The sequence below is a fragment of the Diceros bicornis genome, chromosome 21 (genome assembly GCF_020826845.1).
Source record: "Diceros bicornis minor isolate mBicDic1 chromosome 21, mDicBic1.mat.cur, whole genome shotgun sequence".
NCBI lineage: Eukaryota > Metazoa > Chordata > Mammalia > Perissodactyla > Rhinocerotidae > Diceros > Diceros bicornis.
In genome coordinates, this window is record NC_080760.1 from 9,181,987 (window position 1) to 9,188,644 (window position 6,658).

Here is a 6,658-nt window from a genome sequence, read left to right on the forward strand (position 1 = left end):
ATATTTCTTTTTGTGCTGGTGGCTGTAGGTCAATGGAGCGGCCAAACATGGCTGTACTCATGTCAAGACACTGATATATACTGAAATTCTGCATTTAAGAGAGCTAAGCATGTGTTCTCCTGATTCTGGAATACATAGAGGAAAGCTTCATGACACTAGATTTGGCAATCATGTCTTGGATGTGACACCAAAGGAACAGGTGGCAAAAGAAACAAATAGATAAATTGAATTACACCACAATTAAAACTTCTGCCTTGGCCTCTTCCTCCAGTGTATTGAAGAAGATAATCGGGTCTGGACTGATGCTGCACCAGTTTTTCATTGGAAAAGAAAATGAGCGAAGAGGCAACAGTGAACATGGATCATGAGTTTAACCGCATAGTGGAGGAAATACATCATTTGAGTTCAAAAGATGCTGATTGAAAATTAAGTATGAAATTTGAATCCTCTTCTGAAATGACAAATGTGCCAACCTCTGAAGCATTGGCAGGAAATCTCAAAGCTTCAAAATGACGGAAGACTGTTATGGACTCAGAAGAGCTACTTTGGCAAGGTCTTCATGATGATGATGATATTATATTCCTGCAAGATTAAAGAGGTTTACATATCTTTGTGTACTGTTGTATTTTGTTTCTGGTAAACTGAAATATGAAGTCAAAGGACAAATGTGATCATACTTAATGGATTTTTATAGAACTTTGTAAACTAAAGGAAACATATTTTAGAAGTCTCTCCTTCTTTATAACTTGAAAGAAAATTTATGTATTACACTGCAAAATAAACAAAACCTATTATTTGTCTCAGGAAAAAATTAAAGACTTTTTAACAAAACAAAAAATTTTGAAAAGACACAATCAACAGAGTAAAAAGGCAACACATAGAATGTGAGAAAATAGTTCAAATCATATAGGAGTTAATATCAGAATATACAAAAAACTTCTACAACCCAACAACAAAAAACCTCAACTAAAAAACAGACCAAAAAACTTGAATACCCGTTTCTCCAAAGAAGATATAAAAATGACCAACAAGCACATGAAAATATGCTCAACATCATTAATCATTAGGGAAATGCAAATCAAAACCACAATGAGATACCACCTGATACCCATTATGATGGCTACCTCCCCACTCACCAAAACCCCAAACAAACAAACAGAAAATAATAGATATTGGCAAGGATGTGTAGAAATTGGAACCCTTGTGCACTGTTCATGGAAATGTGAAATGGTGCTGCTGCTATAGAAAACAGTATGATGGTTCCTCAAAAAATTAAACATAGAATTTCTAGTTCTACTTCTATTTCTACTACAGCAATTCTACTTCTGGGTATATACCCCAAAGAATTGAAAGCAAGATGTCGAAGAGATAGTTGTATACCAACGTTCATATCAGCATATTCACAATAACCAAAAGGTAGAAGCAACCCAAGCGTCCATTGATAGATGAATAGATAAATAAAATGTGGTACAAATATACAAAAGAATATTATTCAGTCTTAAAAAGGAAGAAAATTCTGGGGCCAGCCTGGTGGCGCAGGTGGTTACGTGCTCGCGCTCTGATGTCGTGGCCTGGAGTTCGCCGGTTAGGATCCCGGGCGTGCACCGATGCACCGCTTGGCAAGCCATGCTGTGGCGGTGTCTCATATAAAGTAGAGGAAGGTGGGCACGGGTGTTAGCCCAGGGCCAGTCTTACTCAACCAAAAAGAGGAGGATTGGAATTGGATGTTAGCTCAGGGCTGATCCTCCTCACACACAAAAAAAATAAAAATAAAGAAAAAGGAAGAAAATTCTGACATATGCTACAACATGGATGAACCTTGAGGATATTATGCTAAGTGAAATAAACAAGTAACAACCGGACAAATCCTGTATGATTCCACTTACATGAGGTACCTGAAGTAGTCAAATTCATAAGACAGAAATTAGAAGGATGGTTGGCAGGGGTTGGGGAAAAGGAGGGAATAAAGAGGTATTGTTCGATGGGTATATAGTTTCAGTTTGGGAAAATGAAGAGTTCAGTGGATGGATAGATGTTGGTGGTGGTTGCACAACAATGTGAATGTATTTAATGCCGGTAAACTTTTCACTTAAAGATGGTTAGGATGGTAAATTTTATGTTGTGTGTATTTTACCATAATTTTAAAAATTTGGTACATTTATATATTGTATTATGATTGCCATTGTAGCCATATTTAGCACCTCAAAACTATTACATAATTATCATTTCTTTTTAGTGGGTGGAATAATTAAGTTCTAGTCTTAACAAGTTTGATGATTATAATACAATATTGTTGTCTGTATTCACTATACTGTGCATTCAATCTCTAGGACTTATTTACTACTTATTGCAAGTTTGTACCCGTAAACATCTGTCCTATCTCCCCAACCCCCATTCCCTGGAGACCACCATTTTACTCTGTTTTGTTTTAGTTTTTATTTTGTAAGGAAGGTCAGCCCTGAGCTAACATCCGACGCCAATCCTCCTCTTTTTTTGCTGAGGAAAATTGGCCCTGGACTAAAATCCTTGCCCATCTTCCTCTACTTTATATGGGACGCCACCACAGCATGGCTTGACAATTGGTGCGTTGGTGTGTGCCCAGGATCTGAACCTACGAACCCCAGGCCACTGAAGCAGAGCATGCGCACTTAACAGCTACGCCACCAGGCCTGCCCCTACTCTCTGTTTTTGTGTGTGTGTGTGTGTGTGATGAAGTTTAGCCCTGAGCTAACATCTGTTGCCAATCCTCCTCTTTTTGGTGAGGAAGATCGCCCCTGGGCTAACATCTGCACCCATCTTCCTCTACTTTATATGTTGGATGCCCGCCACAGCATGGCTTGACAAGCGGTGCGTAGGTCCACACCCGGGATCGGAACCTGTGAACCCCGGGCTGCTGAAGCGGAGCACGTGAACTTACCCACTATGCCATTAGGCCGGCTCCTAATTTGTTCTTTTTAAGGTAGTATTAAGAGACATGTGAAGGAAACTGAGATGATAGTGTGTGTGCAGTACCACTGCCTATCTCCCTGCACACCCTTGTTCGTGAAGTCAAAGCCAGCTCTCAATAAGAGCTGAAGCCTACCTGCTCAGGTGATCATCACAACCCTGTGAGGTGGGAAAGCCAGTGCTCTCTCCAAGAAGAGTCTGAAAATCAGGCAAGTTAACAACTTTTACAAAGAGAAAACCAACAAATTTTGCCTCCAGAAGATCCCATATTTCTTCTGCCATATCTCATACCATCAACTAATGAGAAAGACTCGTTGCCCCGCTGTATCACTAATTCTCATGGAAGAACAAAGCATGGTGGGGAGAAGCATCCCAGAGTCTGATTCTCTTCCTGTGAGCCTCTCCTGAGATAGCTCTTCTCGCAGAAGTACTGACTTGTGGAACTGAGGTCCTCAGGCCTTGTTGACCTGAGAAGTCACGGAGAGGGTTAGACTGAGAAAACCCAGGGTGGAATAGAAGAGCCTCACCTCTTAAGAATTAGGCTTCCTGCCTCTGTTTTACTATGAGAAAGATAAGAAAAAATGAGACTTTGGGACTCATTTCTTACTGTCTTCATTCTAACAAAATAGTGGACAATTCATTATCACTCATGTGACTTCCTTTGTTGATTTTATTGAGATTTGTATTATTTTCATGTTATTCATTTTTAAAATTGATAAAAATATTTTTCTGATTGTTTTCATTTAACCTCAAATAAATACTTGTTTTCTATATGTGCTTCTAAATTGATATTTCACACAGTAGTCCTCTACTGAGAAGGGGTACAGAACCTTCAGATCTTCAGGAACATTTATGCTCCATTCTATAGGATTTTGCTCCTTAAAGAAAGATGGAGTACTATCTGATTAGAGTCTTTAATAGGTCAGCATTGCTCTCCAGTTCAGCTCTAACATGAAAGAGAGGCTGGCCCAGAGATTCTTGTGAAAGGATGGTGGCTGGTGAACAACTGTTAAGGATGTGTTCCCCTTGGGTGTTCTGAACTCTCTTAATAAACCAATTCAAGGGCCTGAACCATGGCATTTGAGATTTTACCCTGAAGCTCTCTACCACACCTAGCTAAATGGTCTGTGAGTTTAAGATCTATCTCTTGCTTCGCCCAGTCTGTTCTCCCAGACTGATGATGTTCTAATCTCCCCTGAGACTTCCCATTCCTGAGATATCTCTATCCAATAATTGATTTAGAAAAGTGGGAATAGGAAATCAAGAATCAATCTCTTATATATGTTGGCCCTTGGGTTCCTTTACCTGATTGATGTCTTGTCTTCTCAAACATTGGTAAATATGGACACCACTGAATGCAGTGACATAACACAAAGATGATCCCAACTCCATACAAATAAAAGGGGATGGAACCAAACCCCAGGGGTCACTAAAATAAGTAGAAACCAACCAAAATTCTCCATCATCTGGAACTCACTTCTGCATCGGGCAACTGAGAAGAGAATGTGTTCTCCAGACTAGAGTTTCAGGTCCACATCGCAGAGCTATATAATAGTCACAAAGAGGTCTTTGCACAAGGGAGGGGACAAAGGAAGAAGGTGATCCCAAGGCCCCTTCCCCATTGTGCAACCTGGCAGATCCACTGAGTAGGATTTATCCCTGGGATGCAAGTATGCTCCAAGATATGCAAATCAATAAATGTGATACATCACATTAATATAATGAAAGAAAAAAATTATATGATCATCCCAATATATGCAGGAAAAGCATTTGAGAAAATTCAACAACTGCTCATGATAAAAATTCTTAACAAACTAGATATAGAAGGAACATACCTCAAAATAACAAAGGCCATGTATGAAGCTGATAGCTACATCCATTCAATGGTGAAAAGTTGAAAGCTTTCCCTCTCAAATCAGGAACAAGACAGGAACGCCCATTCTCACTACTCCTAGTCAACATAGTACTGAAAGTCCTAGCCATAGCAATCAGGCAAGAAAAGAAAAAGGCATCCAAACTGGAAAATAAGAAGTAAAATAGTCTCTATTTGCAAATGACATGATTTTATATAGACAATCCCAAAGATTCCACCAAAAGTCTGTTATATCTAATCAACAAATTTAGTAAAGTTGCCAGATACAAAATTATCGTGTAAAAATCACCAGTATTTCTATCTACTAACAACAAATTACTTGAAAAAGAAATAAAAAAAATGATCCCATCTATAGTAGCATCAAAAACTGTAAATTTTTTTGGAATGAATCTAACCTAGGTGGTGAAAGACCTCTATGATAAAAACTACAAGATATTGATTAAAAAAATCAAAGAAGATACAAATAAATAGAAAAGTATCCCATGTTCACGGGTTGAAAGAATTAATATTGTTAGTGTCCATACTATCCAAAGCCATCTATTGACTCAATGCAATCCTTATGAAGATTCCATTGCCATTTTTTTTACAGAAGTAGAGAAAATAATCCTAAAATTTATAAACCATGGTAGACTCCAAATAGACAAAGCCATCCTGAGAAAGAAGACAAAGTGGGAGACATCATACTTTCTGATTTCAAGCTGTATTATAAAGCTATAGTAATAAAATTATATACTGGCAGGAAGACAGAAACACAGACCAATGGAACAGAATTTAGAGTGCAGAAATAAATCCATGCATATACGGTCAACTAATATTTGACAAAGGAGCCAAGATACTCAATGGAGAAAAGACAGTCTCTTCAATAGTGATACCGGGAAAATCAGACATTCACATGTAAAAGAATGAAACTAGACTCCTCTCTTACACTGCTCACAAAAGTCAGGTCAAAATGGATTAAAGACTTAAATGTAAGACCAGAATCCATAAAGCTCCTAGAAGAAAACCTGGGAAAAACTTCTTAACATGCGTCCTGGCAATGAATTGCTGGATATGACTTCTAAAGCAAAAACAAGAAAATAAAAAATAAACAAGTGGGACTACATCAAAGTAAAAAGCTTCTGCACAGTAAAAGAAATGATCAACAAAAGAATAAGACAAACTATGGAACTGGAAAAAATATTTGCAAATCTTATATTTGATAAGAGGTTAATATACAAATGTATAAAGAACTCATACAACTCAGTAGCAAAAAACCCAAATCCAATTAAAAACTGGGCAAAGGACCTGAATAGACATTTTCCCAAAGAAGGTATACAAATACCCAACAGGTACATAAAAATGTGCTCAACATCACTAATCATTAGGCATGTGCAAATCAAAACCACAAGGAGATATCACCTCATGCCCGTTAGAATGGCTGTCATCAAAAAGACAGGAGATGACAAATGATGGTGAGGGTGTGGAGAAAAGGGAACCCTTGTGCACTGTTCATAGGATTCTAAATTTGTATAGTTACTACGGAAAACAGTATGGAGGTTTCTCAAAAAATTAAAACTAGAACGTCTATCTGTTCCATAAATTCCACTTCAGGGGAATATGTCAGTTGGAAATAAAAACAATATGTTGAAGAGATATCTGCAGCACTATTTATGATAGCCAAAACAAGGAAACAACCTAAGTGTTCATTGGAATGTAGAGAGAAGTGTTTAAGAACGCTTGTAATAAAGATGTTCTAAAATGCTACTTACTTGCTGAGTTGAGAACAGTGTTATATCTGTGAATATGTTATACACATTCTGCAATGCACATGGAGAAGTGTTTAAGAACACTTGTAACAGA

General features: G+C 37.9%; 1 pseudogene; it reads left to right on the forward strand.

Annotated features, from left to right (window-relative positions):
- Positions 1-333: 333 nt before the first annotated feature.
- On the forward strand, positions 334-594 carry LOC131419399 (costars family protein ABRACL-like; annotated as a pseudogene).
- Positions 595-6,658: the final 6,064 nt, after the last annotated feature.